Raw genomic sequence first — 13,876 nt, 5'->3', positions numbered from 1 at the left:
GTTAGTGGCGCATTGTGTGTACTGTTTCATTGGGCTCTATAACGTAAAATTATTCCAATCTGTTTTTATTCCAATCTCCCGACGTCACATTTACGTTACCGCCGACGCAAGCGTCCGGCGGTGACCCGTAGCGTTGTCTGAATAGCAGAATGAAACCCTCTCCTGGTTTATAGGAGGTCACTTTTGCTTGCTTTAAAGGGCCCCTCACCAGGTGTGCCCATATTGAGTTGACAAGCGCAGAGCATACACTGCGCGATAACGGTCGTGTCTGTAAAGTATTACATCGCTACACGCCGCGGAAGGATCTGAAATTTCAAACCGAACGCCGTTTTTCCTTGTCCTCGCAGCCGCCGCGCTCCATGCCGGACGGTGACGTAGTCGTGCCCTGCGCTTACGTAGTCGTGTTCGCTGTGTGACGGCGCTCGTGGTGACACGTGACTTCGAGAATTATTCAAGACAACAGCTGTTATCTGTGCGATCTGTTGCTTGAATTAATGAATTGAAGTTTAGAGAAATAGTAAAACACACAAACGGAACGTCTGCGTGCTTTTTGGTTTTCTTCGCACCTAAGCAAGAGATATGTACTTTAGCTTCGTCTGCTTGTTCCCACGGTCATGCGGTCACGTGCGCAGGTACCGAACCTATGCCATTTTCTCCCGTGTTCCAGCGCGTGATCATGCTCTGCGATCAGCTTGTTCTGCCTCAGTATTCGTGTAGCACTGAATTATACCGCTAGTCATGTCTCCTCGTGCACAGCGCGCAAAATCTTGCGCTTCGCGAACGAGACAACAGCTCACGCGCGACGCCGTCGGCGGAAGTGCATAGCGCCGAAAAAAAAAAGGGAGGAGTAAAAAAAAATGAAGGCGGGGCCCGTGACGTTGCGTCACGCGGTCCTCGAAGTTCGGTATGGGAGAACGCAGGGAAGGAATTTCGCTTGCGTAGGCTAGACGGGGCGAGTGCAGAGAGCATCTTGCTTGGCAGTGGAGCCCGCCTGCTGAAATCATGGGTTCGCGGGACTGAAATATTTCTATCTCGGCTATTAATGAGCCGATTTGAAAACGTTTTGCGGCAGAACGCTTCCTAGAGGACACGTAAGAATTTCCAGCGTATAACCAAAATTTGCTATGGGGCCTGGTGAGGGGCCCTTTAAGAAAGAGTAACATTGCCTAAATTGAGCGGTTTTTCTTACCTAATTGGGTGACAGGAGGCGAGGAGCACGCTTAAGTGGAGAGGGTGTCGATGGGGCCGAGCCAGCGCAGTGAAAATAGGTAACCGGATGATGAGGCTGGTGCCGGCGTGTGCGATTGGTCCGATACCCCTTACTTAGCTTGCGGTGGCTAATCGAAAATCGCGGTGGCGTGCAACGGAAGGTTAAGAATGCCGTTAAAACATCTTCCGCAAAGAAGAGTTGGCATAGCGATGTCGTATACGTGCCGAAAGGGCTCGATAACCTTAATTGCCACGAAAAAAACTTTATTACAAGCAAATAAATCCATGCTCTCCTGAAGGTGAGAGTAGCCAGTGCCTCGGCTACTCAGAAAAACAAAATCAGTTTTGTTCGGCATATTAATGCATCTTTAAAGTGCTACTGAACAAAACTATTGCGGCCTAGGTTTGTAGCCCGAATGAAAGCTTGGGTGTTGACAACCTTGTTTTCAGACAGAAACTAGCGGAAAATAATGAATTTCATGCATTTTTCGCAAAATACCGCGTCTAGTGGCCGCGCCGTGAACTAGAGGAAGTGACGTTCCTTTGACGTTGTTGGTGCCGGATACCGGCGTGCCAGCCATCGCCCGCGTCTCTCCACCCGCATGGACGGCGCCGTACGGCAGCAAACGACGTCTCAACAGCGCATTTGCTCTCGTGCGCATACTTGTTTTCGCAAGCGGAGCTCGTGCCCGAGTCTTCAAAACTGCCGTTCGTGCTGTGTGCAGCTTTGTAATATGATCACTGAAGTACCTGGCATAACGCAGGAGAATGCTGCGCGCAAAGGTGTGGGAAAAGTATCGTCGGGTGAGACAAGCCGTGTCATACTTTTCCGGCGGAGCCGAAGCTTCAGAGGATATGGATTCGCCCTGCACGTTCGTCTCAGCCATCATGGGTACCGTCAAACCGTGACTTTCTGTGCTCCGTACACTTCTAGCACAGTGACTACCAGATGAGCCCTGCTTTGCTGGGTTCATGTCAGCGAAAGGACAGCACCTAAAGCCTGGCGCTGTCCCCATCCATTTTCTCTAGAAAGCGGAAAGAAGAAAGGAACGGAGCAAGCAGATGCTCATTCGAAAAGACGAAAAGAGTTATGCTTTTTAGTACTTTATGGCACAGCGGAAAAACGAAGACGAGATTAGCGGGCGATGAGCAAAGGCATCGTGCCATTTTCGTACTGCTGCTCTCTCGGGCGGCGTTCGCTGTGGCATCGTAGTAGCAGGGTCTTTCAATACTTTTCATCTGGTCATGAAACTTCCGCATAACGCTATGGGAGGGCTTCGTATAGCGTCCGCAGTGGATGCACCATAGCGCTTGTGCAAGTAGAAGGTGGACTGGAGCAGACGCCGAACGGACGCCACAGGCGTTATATGCGTACGCTCGCATTTGCGCAATGCTCAACAACCCGTATCAGCGTATGAATATGGTCGACACAACGTGCAAATCGCCGCCCTGTTTCTGCACATTGTTCAGAAACTTCAGCGCGAACAATTTCGACAAAACTACAACGCCTTGTTTCACTTGCAGCTTCAACTGCGTTCGAAACCGTGGCCTAATTCGTTATTCCAATTGTACACTTGGACGACTACTCCATCGTTAGAAACCGACTACAGAACAAGTTGACGTCGCACTTTTATGTAATTGCGCCTCTCGTGCAGTCGCTCGCCCTTGCACCTTGCATGGTTGCGCGCTCGCGGAACAATGAGAGGCGGACGTCCGGCAAGCGCCGGCTGCCCACCTCTGTCGCTGCTGCTGCTGCGAGCCGGCGCACATGACGTCATGGCGGTCGGCGCGCAGCCCTGTGCGTACAGCCGCCGAGCGCTCGCAATCGTCGGCATTTTTACTGGCGTGCTCACCCAAGAAGAACGGCAGCTGGAAAAGGGTTTTGTGTTTGAGTTTCCGCGTAACAGAATTATGTTAACCGAATTATGTTAACAGAATTCAGTTAGTTCAATAACGCACTTGCGCTAGACGGAGGGCCTACAAGAATGAGGTTGTACACTGTGCTAACGTTACCGCAACCTAGCAGCCGCGGCCACTCAGACAGACCTCAAACGGCAGATGGAAAAGTGGTTTGTCTTTGAGTGTCGGCGTAACTGATTTATGTTTTCTTGTGTATTTGAATAACAATCCGAAGCTGTCATGAGTGCAGGTTGTGTGTGAGTCGTACTTTACGCATTTTCTGACGCAACTTACGTTTAAACCTTAATTTAGTTCAATGAGGCGCTTGGCGGACGGCCTAGAAGAATGAGGATGTATGCTGCACTTCCGGCTCACGTACGTGCGCGCGTGACGTACGTCGCTTCTGGCGGTCGTGCTTGCGTAACGTCGTCTGAAATCAGTTGGGCTGATGCTACTCGTCTACCGTGGCCAACAGCTTCGCTGTACATCCACTTTCAAGGGTGGAATGGAGGCGGACATTTTATGGTCGTATATATGGTGGTTCTGGCGCGTCTAGATTGATGACAGCGTTACTGCATTGTTTTTTCTCACTTGTGTACCTTTTAATACGTTCTGCTATCAGCACATTTAAGGGGGCATGGTAGGGTAAATTGTCAAATAAAGAAACAAAGATATTTTTTTTAATTTCATTACTAAAATATAATACAGTGCAGAGCAAAAGTGTGCAGTGGCCAGTGCGCAGGAGTGCTCGAAGTCACTTAAACATGGCGCCACAAAACCGCGCCTCCTGGCGTTTGAAGGTTTGTTTACATGTCGTTTTCCATCACTTTTTCTTTGTGTATGTATTTTTGATAATATATATGGCTAGGTCGATTAAAGATGTACTATTTCTGCCATTTACAAAAGTTGTGATTGTAAATTTTCCCACCAGGGATGCTTTTGTAGCGCATTGAAGCGCAGTCGTTGGTTTTTGTTGTGAGCAAGCATAGAATTGCGTTTTTCTTAAGATCACTTTTTTGAAATTTTTCGAACCCTGATGTACCTTTTCGGGAAAACTATCCGACCGATTACGCAGAAATTTTCTCAGATTATACTGAAATTTCTTGGAAATAGTCGGAACCTAAAACATTGAAAACCCGTTTGAGTTGTAATTAGTGATAAGGCTCTCTTAGGCACGTGACAAGTGAAGGCAATGTTATTTTTTTTTTATATTAATGTAGCAACCTATTTCATTTTTTCGGGGGGTTCGGATTAAAGCCGCTATCATGTAGAATTAGTGTGCAAAATTTTTCGGTCATACTATTTTTTGTTTCTGAGAAAATGTACATTTAATTTTACACCCCAGCCCCAAATCTGGTTCTCAAATACAAAAAAAAAAGTAAAACAGGTTGCAGCAAAAAATTACACCAACTTAAGGCCAAAAGCATTCTTATCCAACACGCGAAATTTTACAATGAAGTATGTAACATATCCCGATTTATAAAGCTGAAACCAAGGTGATCAATTTACCCTACCATGCCCCCTTAATGGACAAACGTGCGTAGGTGGCCGTGTACCTAGCAAAATCTACGCAGCTGTCCACCGCGTGCCGATCTCTGCCCCCTAAGGTGTGGCTATAAATAACAAATGGTTTTCTATATAAGCATAACGATTTGTGGACAATGTGTCGCTCGTCGCTTTCTTGGTGTTTTTTTTTTCTTCTGCATACGAGCAGTGCACTGCCTGATACGAGCGTATCAAGCAGTATGTATACTCAGTAGTGTTCTATTTTACTGTCATGAATGTAAGGCATTGGTCGCTGTAGTAATGGGGATTACGCACTGGTAACGACACGCGTGCTTTGACGCACGTTTGTCCAACACGCAACACGTTCTGCTAGTTTTCGCCTTTAGTTCGTCTCCCTCAGGTGTTGCCTCGCTCGCCTCTTCCTAGGGAACTTAACGGCAGTTCTTCCCTAAGTTACCATAAGTTTTCGAACTTATGATTGTTGCTAATGCTACTGTTACATATTCCCGTAACTAAGAACTTCGTTACTAAGAATATTGCAACGAAAATTCTCGTGGCTGAGATGGGCCGCGCGTCGGTTAACAGCGACACTGGGGAGTGCGTGATACTTGAGACGACAGCGGAGAAATTATATGGACAGAAATGCCTGGAATACATGCGCACTTATAATTAACTTTTGATCTCAGCTACCGCGTCATCTGAAACTCTGTCGTGGTTCAGCGAGCTGTGGTCGTCGATGATGGTGGTCAATATGCTGTAGTGACCATAAAAGTTTTTTTAGCTTTCCATCTCTAATGTCACGTTGCGCAGGTTACACGGGCACCTTTGAAATCGCGTGGTTATAACGGCTTTTACATTCTTTGTAGGGCTGAGCGAACTTACATTGTCTCTGATCTGGTTGGACGGTCCAGCGCAGCGTCTATGAGAGCAGCCGTAATAGAGGCAACCAGCTAATGGGCTATACGTTAAGCTGAACGTAAAGTCTAAGTACGCTATCGTTTATTCACTCCCTTTCCACCGGAATGCAGCCGCCGCGGCCGATCATTGAACTTGCGTCCTCATGCTCAACAGCGCCAAAGCCGCTGAACCATGGCGCTGGGTTTAAAGCATTACTAGCTCAATTATAGCTCCGCATTCGCTTTGCGTTACTTTGCTATGCCTTCTACGACTCTGCAGCCGCAATTCGGTCGAAAACCATGCGCGCTTCACTGCTCAAACGCCTAACTTCGAACCACTTGTAGCGAGCTGCAGCGATTTCTAAGCGACGGTAGATAGACGCGAGAGTCATCGCTTCGATGATCGAACAACTAACGTATTATGTCTGAGGATTAACGCCGGTTGTGGTACATCTAGCCAAGCGATCACCAGCGTCGTTCGATATACTTTGGGCTGGCCATGCAATTTCCACGTAACGCTACAGTATAGGAAACCAGTGACGCAACTTTGTGTACTGACAGTCACATCCGTAACGTACTATACAGCTTAGCTAGCTGAGGAGGTAGCTCCATAGCACATACATACCTGCCAATGCTCCAGAATTATTCGTAAAGTTTGCAAATTAGGGCTCCCTTTACGAATTTACGATGTTAGGTCAAGTTTTACGAAAAATAAATTATGTTCGCGAGTATAAGATTCGCCGTCCTCTCTGAACTTACTGTTGGAAGATTTTTGATGATGAAAGGATGCCCGAAGGGTACTTACAACGCCTTGCTTGTGAACCTCTGCCGTTATAAGGTGGCTGCTGCTTGTGTGCTGCGTCGAAAGGTAAAATATTGTTAATGAAGTGCGTATGTATCCCTCAGAGAGTGGGTGCTCAGAGGAAGCTTAACGAAAAGAAAAGTATCCGTGCAATTTAGAGATATCGTGCTTAGGACATAGCATGATAGGTTGGGCGTTACCGGGTTAAGAAGTGATGGCAAGATATATGCTTGCGTGGTATAGAGAACACGGTGGAGGAGCTCATCGAAGCCCACCTCTCTAATCAGAGAATCCGGCTCAGTCACACGGAACACGGACGAGCCGTCCTACGCAAGATAGGATGGCAGATCGAGCCAGTACCCATCAAGACGGCCCTTCCGGAAGACTGGAAAACGATCATTCAGACCAAACCCCTTCCCCGGAACATGACGCCGGGCAAGGACGACGAGAGGCGCACCGCGCGAGCCAAAGCCCTAGCCCGGAAGCTGGAACAGAACCCCAGCGTCCTCTACGCGGATGCCTCGCTCCAAAAACACAGTGACCGTGCAGCGGTGGTGGTTACATCAAAAGACAGGCTGATCGTCAGCGCGTCCCTGAAGACAACAGACCCCGCAGTTGCCGAAGAAGCGGCCGTGGCCCTCGCACTCGCACAGCCGAGCGGGGACACCGTAGTCACCGACTCAAAGACACCCTTTAGAAGCTTCCGCAGGGAGGTAATCTCCTCCGCGGCCCGAGCCATTCTAGCCAAGCACAAGCCTCCGGGAAGAGCCATAGAGCTCGTGTGGGTCCAGGCTCACTCGCCACTACCATGTCCGAGAAATGTCAATCCGGGCCGAGCACGAGCCGGAAGAGCTACCGCACTCGGTTACCAGCTTTCGCGACATTACCCGCATGTACCGAGAGGAAAGGTGCAGACTGCTAGAACCGCACCCCAAACTCACCAGGCAACAACAGACGATCCTGCGTCGAGCGCAGGCGGGATCGCTTGCGCATCCCGTACTGATGAACTGCATGTACCCTGCGGAATACGATATGCTCTGTCCTTTTTGCAGAAGAGAAAAGGGCACCCTGCCGCACATCTTGGCAGAGTGCACAGAACTCAAGACCCCCCCTGCTCCCCTTCCCACCAACACCCCCAATCCTCAACCCCTTGAGTGATGGGAGACCTTGTTATCCAGCCCCGCCCTACCGATTCAGCTCGCACTGACGGACAGGGGCCAGGAGCTGCTGGGAACATATGGGCCCCGTAACTAGGGAACCACCCCGTCTGGTGCCTGCGTGCACCACGGATTTATTTCGGGCCCAGTAAATTTTGCTTCATCATCATCATAAAAGTCCGTGCGTTCCGAACGTAGCGGTTCATGGACATCGACTCGCTCTGCGGGACGGTATGCTTCTGCTAGGAAAAAAAAAAGAAAATTGTGACCTCACATCCAGAAGAAAGAAAAAAAAAAAAATGTAAACGACACCGTGCTTATGTGCTGCATTGTACAAGCAATGCAATCATAGACACATCTGCATACGCACGCACGCTATCACTTTCCGAAAAATAAATCCTTACAATAAATTCGGGGGTTTTACGTGCCAGAACAACGATCTGATTACGAGGCACGCCATAGTGGGGGACTTCGAAATAATTTTGGCCACCTGGGGTTCTTTAACGTGCACCCGATGCACGGTACACGGGCGTTTTTGCATTTCGCACCCATCGAAATGCGGCCATCGAAATTTCGTGCCACAACCTCTATCTTAGCAGCGCAATACCGTAGCCGCTAAGCCACGACGGCGGGTATCGAAATAGAAGTGTCTGTATATAGTAAGCAAGCGTGAACTCATCATCATCATCAGCCTAGTTACGCCCACTGCAGGGCAAAGGCCTCTCCCATACTTCTCCAACTACCCCGGTCATGTACTAATTGTGGCCATGTTGTCCCTGCAAACGTCTTAATGTCATCTGCCCACCTAACTTTCTGCCGCCCCCTGCTACGCTTCCCTTCCCTTGGAATCCAGTCCGTTGCTCTTAGTGACCATCGGTTATCTTCCCTCCTCATTACATGTCCGGCCCATGCCCATTTCTTTTTCTTGATTTCAACTAAGATGTCGTTTACCCGCGTTTGTTGCCTCACCCAATCTGCTCTTTTCTTATCCCTTAGCGTTACACCCATCATTCTTCTTTCCATAGCTCGTTGCGTCGTCCTCAATTTCAGCAGAACCCTTTTCGTAAGCCTCCAGGTTTCTGCCCCATATGTGAGTACTGGTAACACACAGCTGTTGTACACTTTCCTTTTGAGGGATAGTGGCAACCTACTGTTCATGATTTGAGAATGCCTGCCAAACGCACCCCAACCCATTCTTATTCTTCTGGTTATTTCAGTCTCATGATCCGGATCCGTGGTCACTACCTGCCCTAAGTAGATGTATTCCCTTACCACTTCCAGTGTTTCGCTACCTATCGTAAACTGCTGTTCTCTTCCGAGACTGTTAAACAGTACTTTAGTTTTCTGCAGATTAATTTTCAGACCCACCCTTCCGCTTTGCCTCTCCAGGTCAGTGAGCATGCATTGCAATTGGTCTCCTGAGTTACTAAGCAAGGCAATATCATCAGCGAATCGCAAGTTGCTAAGGTATTCTCCATCAACTTTTATCCCCAATTCTTCCCACTCCAGGCCTCTGAATACCTCCTGTAAACATGCTGTGAAGAGCATTGGAGATATCGTATCTCCCTGTCTGACGCCTTTCTTTATAGGGATTTTGTTGCTTTCTTTGTGGAGGACTACGGTGGCTGTGGAGCCGCTATAGATATCTTCCAGTATTTTTACATATGGCTCATCTACACCCTGATTCCGTAATGCCTCCATGACTGCTGAGGTTTCGACTGAATCAAACGCTTTCTCGTAATCAATGAAAGCTATATATAAGGGTTGGTTATATTCTGCACATTTCTCTATCACTTGATTGATAGTGTGAATATGGTCTATTGTTGAGTAGCCTTTACGGAATCCTGCCTGGTCCTTTGGTTGACAGAAGTCCAAGGTGTTCCTGATTCTATTTGCGATTACCTTAGTAAATACTTTGTAGGCAACGGACAGTAAGCTGATCGGTCTATAATTTTTCAAGTCTTTGGCGTCCCCTTTCTTATGGATTAGGATTATGTTTGCGTTCTTCCAAGATTCCGGTACGCTCGAGGTTATGAGGCATTGCGTATACAGGGTGGCCAGTTTCTCTAGAACAATCTGACCACCATCCTTCAACAAATCTGCTGTTACCTGATCCTCCCCAGCTGCCTTCCCCCTTTGCATAGCTCCTAAGGCTTTCTTTACTTCTTCTGGCGTTACCTGTGAGATTTCGAATTCCTCTAGGCTATTCTCTCTTCCACTATCGTCGTGGGTGCCACTGGTACTGTATAAATCTCTATAGAACTCCTCAGCCACTTGAACTATCTCATCCATATTAGTAACGATATTGCCGGCTTTGTCTCTTAACGCACACATCTGGTTCTTGCCTATTCCTAGTTTCTTCTTCACTGTTTTTAGGCTTCCTCCGTTCCTGAGAGCCTGTTCAATTCTATCCATATTATAGTTCCTGATGTCCGCTGTCTTACGCTTGTTGATTAACTTAGAAAGTTCTGCCAGTTCTATTCTAGCTGTAGGATTAGAGGCTTTCATACATTGGCGTTTCTTGATCAGATCTTTCGTCTCCTGCGATAGCTTACTGGTTTCCTGTCTAACGGCGTTACCACCGACTTCTATTGCGCACTCCTTAATGATGCCCATGAGGTTGTCGTTCATTGCTTCAACACTAAGGTCCTCTTCCTGAGTTAAAGCCGAATACCTGTTCTGTAGTTTGATCCGGAATTCCTCTAGTTTCCCTCTTACCGCTAACTCATTGATTGGCTTCTTGTGTACCAGTTTCTTTCGTTCCCTCCTCAAGTCTAGGCTAATTCGAGTTCTTACCATCCTGTGGTCACTGCAGCGTACCTTGCCGAGCACGTCTACATCTTGAATGATGCCAGGGTTCGCGCAGAGTATGAAGTCGATTTCATTTCTAGTCTCACCATTCGGGCTCCTCCACGTCCACTTTCGGCTAACCCGCTTGCGGAAAAAGGTATTCATTATCCGCATATTATTCTGTTCTGCAAACTCTACTAATAATTCTCCTCTGCTATTCCTAGAGCCTATGCCATATTCCCCCACTGACTTGTCTCCAGCCTGCTTCTTGCCTACCCTGGCATTGAAGTCGCCCATCAGTATAGTGTATTTTGTTTTGACTTTACTCATCGCCGATTCTACGTCTTCATAAAAGCTTTCGACTTCCTGGTCATCATGACTAGATGTAGGAGCGTAGACCTGTACAACCTTCATTTTGTACCTCTTATTAAGTTTCACAACAAGACATGCCACCCTCTCGTTAATGCTATAGAATTCCTGTATGTTACCAGCTATTTCCTTATTAATCAGGAATCCGACTCCTAGTTCTCGTCTCTCCGCTAAGCCCCGGTAACACAGTACATGCCCGCTTTTTAGCACTGTATATGCTTCTTTTGTCCTCCTAACCTCACTGAGCCCTATTATATCCCATTTACTACCCTCTAATTCCTCCAATAACACTGCTAGACTCGCCTCACTAGATAGCGTTCTAACGTTAAACGTTGCCAGGTTCAGATTCCAATGGCGGCCTGTCCGGAGCCAGGTATTCTTAGCACCCTCTGCAGCGTCACAGATCTGACCGCCGCCGTGGTCAGTTGCTTCGCGGCTGCTGGGGACTGAGGGCCGGGGTTCGATTGTTGTATTCATATAGGAGGTTGTGGCCAAGTACTGCAACCAGGGTGGCCAATCCTGCTCTGGTGAGAGAGTGCGTTACCGGTTCTGGTCACCGGGATCAGGCCGCACTCCAGGCCTGTTTGTGCAATTTTCTCAACACACGTTTTTTTTTTTTTTTTTCCGGTGGAGAATAGCGCGGCACCGTGATTTGAATCACGGTCCTCTTGCACTGGAGACGGATACTCTACCGTCCCCGTAGGAGTTAAATTAAAATTTAATTTATGGGGTTGTACGTGACAAAAGCACTTTCTGATTATGCACGCCGTAGTGGAGGACTCCGAAAATTTCGACCACCTGGGGTTCTTTAACGTGCACCTAATTCTAAGTACACGGGTGTTTTCGCATTTCGCCCCCATCGAAATGCGGCCGCCGTGGTCGGGGTCCGATCCCGCGACCTCGTGCTCAGCAGTCTAACACCATAACCACTGAGCAACCACGGCGGGTCCCGCAGGAGTTGTACGCCTCATTTACCCTACAGTGGTGCCCTATTTGGTCAGTCAAGGTGGACCAATCTGAGCTCGGTTATACCGCATGGATGGCACTCGGCTACAGAACCTGGTATTTATGACCTGCACATGTGAGTGTGAGGCCATACATATTTGAAGATATATATCGTTCTTTTTTTTTTTTTTTTTTTTTTAGGAGGGTTCCCGTACAGGGATAAAATAAAGGACAAGGCATTAAAAGAAAGAAAAAAAAAAAGAAATGCGGCGAAAAAAAAAAGGAACATAACAGGTGATTTGAACTCGTGACCCTTCGATGTTGCCCGGAAAGATAGCTCAGTCGGTTGGTTCGTCAGGCCCCAGGCTACTTTCAAGCGCCACAGCTCCTGCTCCAAGCCTCACACTTACGTGGAAAGAGACTCACGTTGTCCGCGATAGTCGGTTTCTTTCTAGGAAAAATGGCCGCTCGAGGAGAAGAGCGAACTCGAGCGGCTTTAGAGGCTAGGAAAACTGCCTTAAGATATTTAGACTTGAGGGAAAGCTTCGTAAACAAACTATAACACGGCAATCAGCACTCGAATACGACGAGAGAAATTACTGAGACGTGGAAAATTCCCATGAAAAAAATCTGGTTTGCGAGACAAATGGTTGTATGTATTGAACCTCTTAAAAGATGAGGGGGAAATATGCGCTCACCGAGAGGGCATCTTCAGCACGGGACCACCCCAAGGCACCTTACAGAGATGTGGAGAGCTTCGCGGCCGGAACGAAGCATCCCTTCTCCGCCGGCCAAGAGGGGGAAACGCGCTTTCCGATCGCTCAAGGTTGCGCGGACAAAGCATAACTCTAGCGTCTAGGAAAAGCTTAACCAGGTGCGATGGCGGCACGCATAGCGTGGGAAGCTAGCCGCCAGAATAATTATACCAAGGACTGCTGCTGATGAGGGCGAAATACCTTCGTGTAATTATAATAACCCTAATAGGACTACTTTCGAAAAAAAAAAGAAGGAAACGGCCCAGAGGGCTATACTACGAGAGCTATGACTGATAGTTTTCTATATGTATATATATATATATATATATATATTCATCTCATCTATGGGATCGCATGCGCGCGCTGTTGCTTTGTCTCTGCGTGTAGTATAGTTAAGAGAGCCAGTTTAAGGGCGGAGAAGAAGAAAGAAAAGAAAAGCAAAAACTGCAGCGCCGTGGTTTTAAAGCGCACCCGTGGTAGAGAAACGGAATGCGATATAAGCGTGCGTAGCCATGATACGCACACGACAACTGCCTTAAAATATTTAGACTTGAGGGAAAGCTTCGGTAACAAACGATAGCACACCAATCAGCACTCGAATATAATTATAACCCTAATACTAATTGTAAATATTCATCTCATCTATGGGATCTAATGCGCGCGCTGTTGCTTTGTTCTGTGTGTAGTAGTTAATAGAGCCAGTTTAAGGGTGGAGAAGAAGGGAGGGAAGGAAAGCGTGAACTATACACCTTTTAATCATGAGACTAACAGTAACGTGGCTAAGTTATGGTAGCGTTTCAGTCGCTAAGATAACGCTCATTGTTCAGAAGCGCTAAAGCGACTGATTGTTGGCCCACATGTATGCAGCCTATGGTTGTCCCACATTTTAGCCTGCTTCTTTCGCAAAGGTTCTCTGAAGGTGCATAATAAGTGCGACGCATTTCCACAAAAATATCCTGCCAAAAAAGACACATGTCACAGGTGTGCGCGTCTTTTCACGATGCCGCAGTGGCAGCGCTAACCGTCATGCGCGGGCTGAGAATAGAGAGAGCTCGTACAAAGAACGCTAGTAATTCCTAACAAAAATAGCATGGAAATTGGGCTTACTCGTAGTCTTAAACAAACCTTACTGTCGGTAATATATTTGTTTAGTAAGACTAAGAGGAAATTTTCAAATTGCTTTTCTGCATTGTTGTTCGTCAAAACTCGCAGTGATAGGTTTCGCCACAGTAATTAAAAAATAAAGGCGTGCTGCCTTGTTTGGCGATTACGTTAATAAATGCTAAAATGGAGCCTCTGCTTCCCATCGCGACAACATTGTATGTACTGGTTGTAATGATGCTCTGTAAATCACTTTCCATAAAATAACAGCATTCACGAAACTAAGTGTTCTTCTTGCTTTGTCGCCCACTAGAAAGGGACCGAATGAATTGTTGATATTGAGTGAATTAATACATGTTTTTCGTGCTGTTTTTCTAATGCGCTATGGCCTATAATGACCCGCCGTGGTTGCTGAGTGGCTTTGGTGTTCGGCTCCTGAGCACAAGG

General features: G+C 47.4%; 1 protein-coding gene across 1 annotated transcript in view; it reads left to right on the top strand.

Annotated features, from left to right (window-relative positions):
- The window catches only part of CDase (neutral ceramidase), a 151,163-nt gene that overhangs the window by 38,285 nt on the left and 99,002 nt on the right, over positions 1-13,876 (top strand). The window lies entirely within an intron of this gene.

Source organism: Dermacentor andersoni, chromosome 1, assembly GCF_023375885.2.
Source record: "Dermacentor andersoni chromosome 1, qqDerAnde1_hic_scaffold, whole genome shotgun sequence".
NCBI lineage: Eukaryota > Metazoa > Arthropoda > Arachnida > Ixodida > Ixodidae > Dermacentor > Dermacentor andersoni.
Note: the sequence above shows the minus strand (reverse complement) of the source record. Positions and strands in the feature narration are given on the sequence as shown.